This window comes from Lepidochelys kempii, chromosome 12, assembly GCF_965140285.1.
Source record: "Lepidochelys kempii isolate rLepKem1 chromosome 12, rLepKem1.hap1, whole genome shotgun sequence".
Classification (NCBI taxonomy): Eukaryota; Metazoa; Chordata; order Testudines; family Cheloniidae; genus Lepidochelys; species Lepidochelys kempii.
The window spans coordinates 25,930,566-25,943,181 of NC_136391.1; the positions used below are offsets into that span (position 1 = coordinate 25,930,566).

Sequence of the window (12,616 nt, forward strand, 5' to 3'; positions counted from 1 at the left end):
GGCAGGTCAGGGAAACTCCCATCACGTTCAGCACCTTCCCCTTAGCTTTTGTGAAGGGAATTTCTATTATTCTCATAGACACTTGTGTTCTTCATAGTATTCCTTATTTTCACAACGTACCTAGTCAGGTTTCATGTGGGCTGCCATCACATCCGAAACACATAGGAATTAGACTCCAATAGCCTCAAAGGATTATAGGGGCAGCTGTATTATTAGAAAGAGCTCTTAACCCTTGATGTCAGAGGGTTGCAATTCTCCAATTTGAGATGATTTGTGCTAATGGAAGTGCTGGCATTTAAGGGTTAAGAAGTTACTCAGCCATCTTTTTCCCCCCTTGCAAAGTAATAAATAAATCATCCAAATAATCTGAAACCTTCACAGTGGAAACTGAAGGATACTAACAGCTTTTCACATCTTTTTAATAAGGCCTGGCTATTTAAAATATAGTGTTTGAAAAAAGTGGTTGCATTAGCATTGTAGTCAACATTTTATTAAGGGCAATTGCTTCTGGGATAGAGAAGAAAAATCTGATAAACAGCAATGACCGACAGACTCTTCCATCTCAGTTTTGGCTTCTGTTTTCATAGTGTAGCAGGGTGCTGGTGCAAAAGCACCTAATTAGCCCCTGCCTAGTCAGCTCCAATCAGGGGAAACAGATTGGGGCTGATGGAAAAGGCCTGATGTTGGCCTGAGGATTGGCAACACCTGCTGACCTGACAAGCCATGGGCTATAAAGGCTGGGAGGGGGACAGGTGGGCAGAGAGGGAACTGGAGGCCTAGCTGAAGGCTGACTCTGCCTGTAAAAGAGGTTGAATAGTCCTGTAAAGCTTGTAAATAGATAAACACTGGTGGTGGGATGACTGCAGGTAAATAAAGACATGGGTGTTGCACAACCCTGAAGCCTCTCTGAACCTTACTGGGGGCAGCAAGTGGGCCCCAGGAAGAGGGATGGGTTGTGGACCCTGTTACGTGAGCAAATGATTTATTTTATAACTTGTTTTTGGACAATGAAGGCAGATCCTGAAAAATACCTTGTGAAGTTACATTCCATTAATGATGGTCACTATTTTTAATAAGCGATGGGGAGCTTGAAACAGACGTTTGTTTCTGAGCCAGTTTCTCCCCCCCCCCCCCCCCCCCGCACGCTGGATGTTCAGGGCCTCATTCTGCACATTCGCAAGACACTGGTCACATATTGAGGTCACATACTGATTGTTATTGTAGGGTTTCGCATGAGTGATGAGCTGTTGGCATTTTTTTTTCCAGAAAGAAGAGCACTGAGTCATTTGTAGCAAAAATAAAGGGTTATGTTAGGAAATAGATATTCAGGCCTGTCTATAAAGGCCTATACTCTAAGAATTTAAGTGTATTATTATCACTTGGCTAGTTAGAGGTATAAAAGAAAGAAAATCAAAATCACTGTCTGCCAGTGTAAGGTCCTTCTCTTACTATGACAGTCTGAGGCCCTGTTCTTAGGCTAAGGCCTTTGGCTAAGCAACAGAGGCAGCCACAAGCTGGGAAGCGACTGGTCAACTCACATTCCAAACTAGTCACATTGAAATAAGGTGCTATTGGGCTGTTAGGCACTATCAGGACAGAATTGTATTCCTATCGCCTCCAGAGAAAGGGAAGTGCCTAGAAAATGTAAAAGGAAACTTAGTTTGATAGCATCCTGTCTGGCAAGAACTCACTTATCGATAGCTGGGATGTGAAATCCTTATTTCTGTGTTTGTTCTATCACTGTAGTCCCCATTTCCCTATTGTCTGTCTGTATAATCTCTGTCTGGTTCTGTGATTGTTTCTGTCTGCTGTATAATTAATTTTGCTGGGTGTAAACTAATTAAGGTGGTGGGATATAATTGGTTATATAATCATGTTACAATATGTTAGGATTGGTTAGTTAAATTTCAGGAAAATGATTGGTTAAAGTATAGCTAAGCAGAACTCACATTTTACTATATAGTCTGCAGTCAATCAGGGAGGGTGTGGGTGGGTGAAATGGGAACAGGGAATGGGAGTGGGGAAATTGGAATCATGTTTGGCTAAGGGTAGGAATGGGAACAGGGACACAGGTGTAAGGCTCTGTGGTGTCAGAGCTGGGAAGGGGGACACTAAGGAAGGAACCTGGAATCACGTTTGCTGGAAGTTCACCCAAATAAACATCAAATTGTTTGCACCTTTGGACTTCGGGTATTGTTGCTCTCTGTTCATGCGAGAAGGACCAGGGAAGTAAGTGGGTGAAGGAATAAACCCCCTAACAGGTTATGTTGTACCAATAAAATAAAAACCAGCAGGATCTTATTAAAGGGGAAAAGGCAAAATACCACATTTATTGTGAATACAGAAAGAATCATAGTAAGCAGTTAGTTATAGTTATAACATTCCATTCAATCTCATATTTATTCACACATTCATTCATACACACACACACAGGTTCTGCGAGGTTGTTATCATAGTTACCAGCCTTAGAGTTGCTCATGCCAAGCCACTGGCCAGGTAGCCTGGACATGAGGAGGGAGCAGGGCCTTGTCAGATGCTCATCTGACGCTCCTGGAAGTTGGTTTGCAGAATCAGACCCCAAAGTTCTCACTTTGTAGAGTCCATTTTTATAGGAATTTCTTCCTATGCCAGTCTATGGGAATTGCTTCATCATGCTGTTGCTGAATCAGTCAGCAGATAGCACATTCCTGACGGCTCTGTGCTGCCAGATGTTATCTTGTTCTTTGGTTCTCCCATTCTTGAGGCTGTTGGGTGGATTCCAATCTGCCCTCCGGGGGGTCCTCTGGTTATTTCCACTTGACACCTTCAGCCGATGGACACTGGATTCTTAGGCTGGCACCTCCCTGATCATTCAGTTATTATCCACACCAAGCATCCATCCATATACATCCTGTATCTCTATTTTAATCACAACTGTTAATACAACAAAAGGGCGGGGAGTCTCTGGGTGCTGTTTCTGTTGTTAGAGTATTGCTTTGAGTCTCTCTCTCTCTCTGTGAATTCAGACTCTGTCTTAGAATGTACTAACGCAATTAGCAGCTTGCAAGTTTCACACACAGAGGGAGAGAAACAGTACCAAAAACCAAGAGACCTCTTAATTAGTAATACCCTGGAATTTAAACTATGGGGAATCAAACTCATTTGTGATTTTAATATAGAACTTCTTTAATATGATCCAACAGTTATATCAACTTGACAAACAAATGTACAAAAAACAAATCAAATCAAATTTTAACCTTATCACCTTTGACAGCCTCACTTCAGATGCAGATGCAGTTGATTCATACACTAGGTAGAATTATCTAAATTTTCTTGGATAAGCATTTAGGTCTATCAGATACTGTACTGTATGATTATTAGATTATGTAGTAAATTACTGATATTTTTTACTTCATAGCTGAACAAAATTAATCCTATAGCTAAGATAATATACTCCAGATAATGCTATTTCCAGCACCATTAACTTGAACTTGAAATTGCAATAACAACAGATTCCACTAATTCATAAAAATAAGTGCAATATTTTTATCACAATGGAAATACAGGATGGGTATGCATGGCACCCTCTGCCATTTTTATGTTGAGGGTGGAAGAGCAGCTGAAAGGTGAAGCATATATTATATATCACTTTCTCCCCAAATGTTAGCACTCATTCTATTATGTGTAAAAACTCTTGGGGACCAATCCAACTCCCCATGAAGTTAACAGGACTCTTCCACTGACCGCAATGGATGTTGGATTGCCCTCTTGTTCTTGTACGTATAATTGGCCACTCTTCTCCTAGGCCGTTGATCCAGAAAGGAGAGAGAGTCAAGTAAACAGAACAATGTGGCATGAATAGCACCTTAATCCATCACCCTTTGGGATTACTGGAAAGGCTCCCATTGAAAAGGATCTAGAATAAACAAATAAAACAAACATGCCAAAGAGAGGTTTCAGAGTAACAGCCGTGTTAGTCTGTATTCGCAAAAAGAAAAGGAGTACTTGTGGCACCTTAGAGACTAACCAATTTATTAGAGCATAAGCTTTCGTGAGCTACAGCTCACTTCCTCAGATGCATATCGTGGAAACTGCAGCAGGCTTTATATATACACAGAGAATATGAAACAATACCTACTCCCACCCCACTGTCCTGCTGGTAATAGCTTATCTAAAGTGATCATCAGGTCCCACCTGATGATCACTTTAGATAAGCTATTACCAGCAGGACAGTGGGGTGGGAGTAGGTATTGTTTCATATTCTCTGTGTATATATAAAGCCTGCTGCAGTTTCCACGATATGCATCTGAGGAAGTGAGCTGTAGCTCACGAAAGCTTATGCTCTAATAAATTGGTTAGTCTCTAAGGTGCCACAAGTACTCCTTTTCTTTATGCCAAAGAGAGAAACTGCATGGATGAAAGCTGCCTAGGGGAAACCCTTGCTGCATTCTGGTTACCCATATGGGCTGTAGGTGGTAAAAAGTATTCACCACAGAAACTGAAACAACAAGTGCTGCATGCACTCCCACAAACAGATATGGTATGGAAAGTCTATGGAGGAATTGGAAAGGGGCTGACTGCTCATGTGACTGATCTGAGGCTAGTATGGTCAGGCCTCCTGCTCAAGGATCCCTCTAGTAATATTACAGCATTACTAGCGTGAACTCCAGGAGCTCAGTACAACATTGGGATCTGGATCCAAAGTTTGAACTCCCCTCCCCCAGGTTCAGAGGTGTTTCGATACAAGGTTTTGGTTGGAGCCATCTCTACATGAATGTTCACCACAGCAGAAACTGAATATCCTCTTGGAACTTCAAGATAACACCCTCATAAAAGTAGCGCTCCTTAGGTGATGTTAGCCTTATACCAGCAGATGGTGCTGCAGTTTCACACAGGTCAGCATTTTCTGAGATTTTACTTTGAATGTAAATACATCTGAGAGCTGGGAGGAGACAATCTTTATCCCCGTCTCAGAACTCTTGCTGTCTCCTGCTTATAGTAAGAGCCAGATTGAGCTGTAGAATGAAGAGCTTTCTATCCTTTCTGACTGAACTATTGTAGTATCCAGTGCCCACACTGTATCTGTTACTCCAGGTTTTCTGCTTGGTGGTTCTTCTGTTTTCACTGAACTGAATCTTCCAAAAGTCTTAAACTCATAGGATCCAGAATCACAGCAGTTGCACCAAGAGATATCGTAATGTACTGGTTTGCACAGGAGCTGTTCATATCATAGTATCTTCTCAGTCTGAAATAAGAAATCTTTTTTCAATTCTGAGGCTGTCCCAACTGCACTGGGATGGGATTTATCCCAGCTGACCTGGTAATAACTGAAACGTTCAATTTTAATTAGGATTACGGTTAATGAAATCTACAAAGTAGTATGGTTTTTAGCCTCTGTGAAGCAAATTATTTGTCTGCTCTTTATACATCTGTAAAGTGCAATATACTGGTATGGTATTTTCTTTATCAGTTAATCAAAAAAATGTAGTTTCACATATCTCCATATGACTTTGCAGTGACATATGGCAGAGTCATTGCTTTAGTTTTTCAATGAACACTTTTCTTCTTATAAGGGAAAATGCACTGCATCGGAGTGAGATCCTTTCGACAAACTACTATATTCTTTGTCGTTGCCTAGTTACTTGCTGCTGTTACCTTAGAAGGCTGTAAAGTCATCTGAATGATTTTTGTGTGTGTGTTGTTTCTGCCGGAATATGAGCAGAGGTGTAATGATCAATATCCAATCTTTTGCTTGGTGATTATTATTAAAGAAAGACCATGAACCGGGGCAAATGTGAATAAGACAAATAAGACTGCTGGGGGGAGAGAAAACCTTTTGTAGTGATAAACTCCCATTTTTTTTCATGATTTGTGTGTATAAAAACATCTTCTGTATTTTCCACAGTATGCATCCGATGAACTGAGCTGTAGCTCACGAAAGCTTATGCTCAAATAAACTGGTTAGTCTCTAAGGTGCCACAAGTACTCCTTTTCTTTTTGCGAATACAGACTAACACGGCTGTTACTCTGAAACGTGTGAATAAGACAGAACATTTACACTAGGAGCAATGTACTGTACTCATATTTTATGTTATTAGCTGCTAAATAATACCATTTTCCCCCTTATAATCCAGCCACTGCTGCATGAGCTGGCAGTGAAGTCACAGACTTGACGTTTTTGATGTTAGAGCCTAGTATCAAGGAAGTGGTTGCATGGCCTTTTGTTCTCTGGATTTCACACGTAAATCCCATTCATGTTAACTACCACTGAGACTAGGTATCAAGGAGGTAATAGACCCTCTGGGTCTCACTTACAGCAATGTAAATGAGGAGCAACTCCATGACAACAATGGAGATAGCAAATTAGGAGTTACACCTTTACTGCAGAAGAAGGGGATGACCTGTCTGCCTTTATTTAAACCCAGATACCTTTGACAATTAACAAAATTAAGAAATTCTTAAAACCACAACTAAGACCCTAGAATTTCTATTGTACTGTTCATTTTAAAGGCATCTTTTATTGGAAAGTCCCTTTCCAGCGAGAGAGTATTTCAAATATAAGGGCGGGCTCAGTGAGACCCCACCACATCAGGTGGCAACCCAGAAGTGGGGTCCAATCCATCACAAGTATAACATAGAATCATAGAATCTCAGGGTTGCAAGGGACCTCAGGAGGTCATCTAGTCCAACCCCCTGCTCAAAGCAGGACCAATCCCCAATTTTTGCCCCAGATCCCCTAAATGGCCCCCTCAAGGACTGAACTCACAACCCTGGGTTTAGCAAACCACTGAGCTATCTCCCCCCCAGCCCCAGTGCTCCAGCCCGAAACCTCTCGAGCCAGCCCTGACCTCTGCAACCGAGCGAGCAGCCCCCGAGTCACGGGCGTCTAAGCCTGCCGAGCGGGGGCGGGGCGGGGCGTGCTCTCCGCAGCTCTGCGGCACCCCGCTCACCCAGCCCCGCACCAGCCTTGCGCTGACACGGCCGCTCTGGGGCCCGCCTGTCACCCAGGCACGCACCGCCCCACCGGCCGAGGGCGCAGCTCGGGCCCGGCCCGGGGGAAGAGCCGGGCGCGGGGCCGGCCGTTTATCACCCCGCAGCCCGGGCGGTTACACCCGGCTCGCGCCAGGCTCGGGCGGGAGGGCTGGGACGACGCTGCCGGCCAGTGACTGTCGCCGCAGGGAGCGTGGGGCTACCCGCAGCAGCCCGGGAGAGCGGGGCCGGCGGCCGGCGCTGCGCGGTGACACACACGCCCTAGGCTCCACAACGGGGCACTCGGGGCTACTCACAGCGCGTAGCCCTGCGCTCCCCGCGCGGCCACCGTCCTGCCGCTCGCCTGCCCCACGCGACCCTCACCCTGCCCATGAGCCACCCTCCCGCCTGAACCACCACCACAACCCAGTGTAATGAAAATACAATTGAAAGGACTCCATTACACTGCCATTCTCTGGACCTGAAAACAAGTGATTACTTCCAGGGCTAGTAAGGTTGACAGCAAAATAGAATAATTTCATAGTAGCTTTGCAGTAGCTGGTTGAGAAGTGGATTACTTCTGGAGATGGGTCCAAGTCACAAAATTTGAGGGGTTTTGGTTTAGCTCATTCTAGAAAGAAGAGCTGGCCATGAAGTTGGATCTGTGTTTGATTTGGGTCCATTTATAATTATTTTTGAAAATTTTTTCCATGTGCTAAGATATACATGCATCACTCTAATAATTATCACATGACTGCCTACAAATCACAAACCAGAGTAAACATTTCAAACCATTCTATTATTCCAGCCTTCGTTTGGGCTCTTTACCTCTTTTGCAATATGTGTTAAACCTTGATCATTTGAAATTTATACTATGTCCACAAAAGTCAGGCTGGTTAATCCAGATTTAATTGGTTCAGTTTTGTGAGGATTGGGCTCAAAGTTATAGTTACTGAATCACATATTATATTATTATTAAGTACTTTCTCAATGACAAAAATAGAGACAAATTAAACACAAAGCAAAATCACAGACACGCAGAGAACAGAGCTCATATGACCTTATTATGTTCACAATAATGAGCTTATTGATCTCCACTAAAATATCTCCATTTAAGACAGCAGAGACTGAACAGGAAAGAATACATTTTTTTAAAGAGGTATGGGGGCCTATGACTTCTCTATTATTATACAGCTGTGGAGCTTAACCTAGTCAGCAAAGTCACTCCAACAGAGCAAATTCTGGGTGTCTCCTGAAACAGCTGATGACATGACTAACAGCCAAGGGATATCATTTTACATCCCTTGATGACATCGCTAACAAGGGAAAACCAGAGTCCTAAGATCAGGTCTAAAAAGATGAACATCCTTTCCAATTCACCTTAAAGTAAAGAGTGGAGTTCTCCATGACTGGGCTTTCTCACACTGGCTACAGTCTTTCTTGGAACAAAAAGGAAACTGGAGCTTTTCCAAAACCAAAAAAATGTCATATTTTGCTGCATGAGACTTGAGGCTAATTAAGTGTTCATAGTGATCGGCCGGGGGGGTCTACAGCAAAGGACACCAAAACTCCATGCACTGACGAGTTATATTTTGTTACAGGCAGGGGCGGCAGGTTTGTAGAAATTTTGGTGGTGCCCAGAACACCCAGACCCCCCTGCAAAATCCCCCCCCACACCTGCCTAAGGCTCTGGGAGGGAGTTTGGGTGGGGGAGGGTGTCTGGGGTTCAGTGATTGGGGTACACGAGGGGGTGCGGATGCAGGCTCCGAGAGGGAGTTGTGGGGGGGGATGGGGTCTGGGGTGCAGGCTCTGGGATGGAGTTTGGGTGCAGGCTCTGGGCTGGGGTAGGGGATTGGGGTGCAGGAGCGGTGCGGGGTGCAGGCTCTGGGCTGGGGCAGGGGATTGGGGTGCAGGAGGGGTGTGGGGTGCAGGCTCTGGAAGGGAATTTGGGTGCAGAAGGGGTGAGAGGTCGGGCTCTGGGAAGGAGTTTGGGTGGGGGAGGTGTTCTGGAGTGCAGGCTCTGGGAACGAGTTTGGGTGCTGGATGCAGGCTCTGGGCAGGGGGCGGGGATGCAGGAGGGGGTGGGTGTGTAGGCTCTGGGAGGGAGTTTGGGGGCAAAAGTAGGTGCAGGGGAGGGGTGGGAGTGCAAGAGGGAGTTGGGGGGGGAAGGGGCTGCAAGGACCTGCCCGCAGCCACGTGGAACAAGTGCACAGGAAACCGCTCAGCCCTGCTGCGCTGCTGGGTGGCGGCGGGAGCCCCTGGGCTGTTTTAAATCACCTTGGGGCGGCAGGTGAGGCCGGGGAAAGCGCAGGGGGAGTGTGTGTGTGTGAGGGGAAGGTGGGAAACTTTGCTGGAGCCGGGCCCCTGAGACAGGAATATTCCTGGTGCCCAGGCACCACAGGCCCATAGAACTCACTGCCCATTGTTACAGGTGGTTAAACTAGAAATGTGCATTTGGAAGGAAGGGCTGAAACTTGCTGACAGGAGAATACCCTGCCCTTAACCTTAACCAGCACACAGAAGAGGGCAGTACAATTCAAATTTCACTTTACATTGAAACCAACATTTTAAATTACATTTCTGTCTAGTCTCCTCTGAGAATTAACCTTCTGATACATATTCCCATAGCTTTCCCATCATTTCCTCTGAGATACCTGTGTTCGGTCCAATACATAGTTATGGATTTTCACCGGAAGATGATTTTCCAAAAACCTCTTTTCCATCTAATAGGCAACTTTTAATTCAGCACACAGTGGAGCGGAGTAAAATGAACTCATTGCACATGTCAGCATATAAAATAACATACCATATTTCTGATTCAAGAAGTCAATTCTCTTATTAAGGGCCTGATTCAGCAATTAAACACATACTCAACTTTAAGCACATGAGTAAAGTTCCACTGAAGTCAATGAGATTGTGCATATGCTTACATGCTTCACAGGATCACCACCTAAATCTAAGAGACCCACTCTTCATCTTTAAATCAAAGGTGTCTTCAAAAGAAAGTCAGAAGCTTTTATTAAAATGAAAGCTTTCCCCCTGCAGTTTGCCATGGTTAGGGTGACCAGATGTCCCGATTTTATAGGGACAGTCCCAATATTTGGGGCTTTTTCTTATATAGGCACCTATTACCCCCAACCCCCGTCCCAATTTTTCACATCTGGTATCTGGTCACTCTAGCCATGGTAGAGGTGAAGTTTCAAAATGAGACCATCACCTGTAGAAGGGATATCATGACATGAGGCCTGGTACTGAGGGGGAAGATTCTAATTTAAAAACAAAAATATGTGGTAATTGACAAAATGGATTTGTTAACATCAGCTCCCTAGATCTCATTGTTTAGGACAATATTATGACCTGCAGGGAAAACGGCATCATTTATTGGATCACAGTGAAAAAGACGAGGTACATGGTCACAGCAAGTTGCATTGTAGCATGCTACAAAATCTACATGAAGTCCCATTTGTCATAAAGAGCAGCAAGTGTATGAAGCATAATCCTCAAGAAAGGCATAATGTAAAAAAAACCCAGCATCAGTCATGTGAAATCTACCGCAGGTTTGACGACAGACAACATCACCACAATTGCGCATATGCAGAAAGATTCCCAGTGCAAAGACTCCGGTGAAAATGATCCTGCTGCCCAGGATTATATTAGTTCTCAATAGACTTTTGAGAACCATATTCATAAAAGTATCCATCATACGTTAGCCTTATCTGAGATCATTCATTATTTAAATATAGCCCAGATTGTCAGTCCCTGAATCCCACAGCCATCTCTCCTTTTGTTATCCCCTATGTAGCATAAACACTGGCTATAATGATGGAAGAAGTTTTTCTGTCCCTGTAATAAATCCATTCCCCTCGAGAGGTGGTAGTTAGCTTGACAGAAGAATTCTTCTGTCACCTAGCGGTGTCTATCCTGGGCCTTAGGTCAACTTAACAATGTCTCTCAGGGCTGGGAATTTTTCAAACCCTTGAGCAACAAAGCTAAATCAACCTAAGCTTCAGGTGTAGACCAAGCCTTAGCTTTTTCACTTTTTCTGGGGTATCATATGGAAGAAGCATCTATACAGGTGACTTTCACAGACACCATGTTTTTAGCTGATTGGAAGACACAGACGTTGTGTCTTGCACCATTTAAGAGTTTCAACTTGTCATGACATCAGACTAGTAGGCAGATATTATGCTTCTTGCAAGTGGCTTTTTGTTATGGACTGAGATAGTCTTCTTCACTCAGCACTCAAGAGCAAATAGCCCTAAATAATAGTAATAGGATATTTATTATCCCATGCTTAGTCAAATTATGGATGGTGTATGTTGCACACACTGGCCTTGACAGGCTCTGACACTGAAAGGGATTAAGACGGGATGGGCAAACTACGGCCCGTGGGCCACATCCGCCCCCCCCCCCCGGGAGCGGGGTTGGGGGCTTGCCCCGCTCTACCTGCCCGACGCTCGTACTGTTCAGGTGGGACCTGTGTGACGGCATGCGTGTTACTGCAGTTGTAAAACCCAAACGCGCCATCAGACCCTAGTACGTGCAAGCCCACGTGCCTGCTACTTGTTGGCTTCGGTGACTCTGCTGTTTTAGTAGTGTTCATTTTCCATTGTTGAGGATAAAACAAAGAGTAGTTGGCCAGGGAGTGCCAGCTGCATTGTACACGTTAATCAAAGAGGGCGTGGAAAGGAGGTTAGTTTGGTTTAATTATTGTAATACCGTATGATGGTACATTTATAATAGGAAGTACGGTTTAATTTTATTTCCACTAAAATATATCTTTATTTAATAAAGTTTATTTGAATATCTCTGAATTGTTAATTTTGTGAGCATTCATGGCCAACCATACAATTTCCATACCCAGATGTCCTCAAGCCAAAAAGTTTGCCCATCCCTGGTTTACGAGAAAATAACTAAGGAAAAAGCTTAGGTCACGTCCTGATTTTATTCCAGACTTGTAATGCAATAGGAGCGAACAGATGATCATATACGGTACATGCTCATGATTCAGCTCCACAGTGACCGAAAGACTCAAGGGCATGCCCAAATTGTGACTTTAGTACTAAGTCAGGGCACGTTATCCGGATATTACTGTACCAGTAAGAAATAGACCTGAAGACCAAACACTAAAAATAAATGTAAGTCTGAAATTAGACTGCATCAGACCACTCCTTACTACTGTGTCCCAGAGGGTCAGTTTAGCCCCTTCAAGTACACAGCCCCAAGCATCTGTTCCATTTTACACAAAAGAAACTGGGAAATTTCTTGTGGGCAGAAGTGAAACTAGATATACCATTCTCCAGACTGTCTTTTTTCAGAGCAGTGATTCATCCAGTCTAGTTGGAGGTTAGTCCAGTGATAAAATCTCTGGAAATCTCTCAAAGCAATAGGAAGTAAAAAGCAACGGGAAGATGGACAACATTTGGGTAATCCCCATCCCAAGCTATTTTTGAAGCCTTTTAATGGCACTTCAGAGAAATAGTTACCGACAATTTCACTGTCTCATGCGGGAATCGGGGGGGTGGGGGGGGCGGGGGGCGGGAAGGGGAGGGAAAGAAAGCATAGCTACATATATTGAAATACTGATCTAAAATCCTGAAAAGGACCAAATTCCTTTAAGGTCCCTAACAACTGAGGCATTAGAGTTTCTAGTTTGGGTGTAAAAGGC

General features: G+C 44.1%; 1 protein-coding gene across 1 annotated transcript in view; it reads right to left on the minus strand.

The window, feature by feature from the left end:
- Positions 1-2,315: 2,315 nt before the first annotated feature.
- Positions 2,316-12,616, minus strand: part of PDP2 (pyruvate dehydrogenase phosphatase catalytic subunit 2) — a 172,953-nt gene continuing 162,652 nt past the window's right edge. The window contains exon 3 of the transcript XR_012154512.2: positions 2,316-3,895. The gene's annotated coding sequence lies outside the window, so the exon portion shown is untranslated. The remainder of the gene's footprint in view (positions 3,896-12,616) is intronic.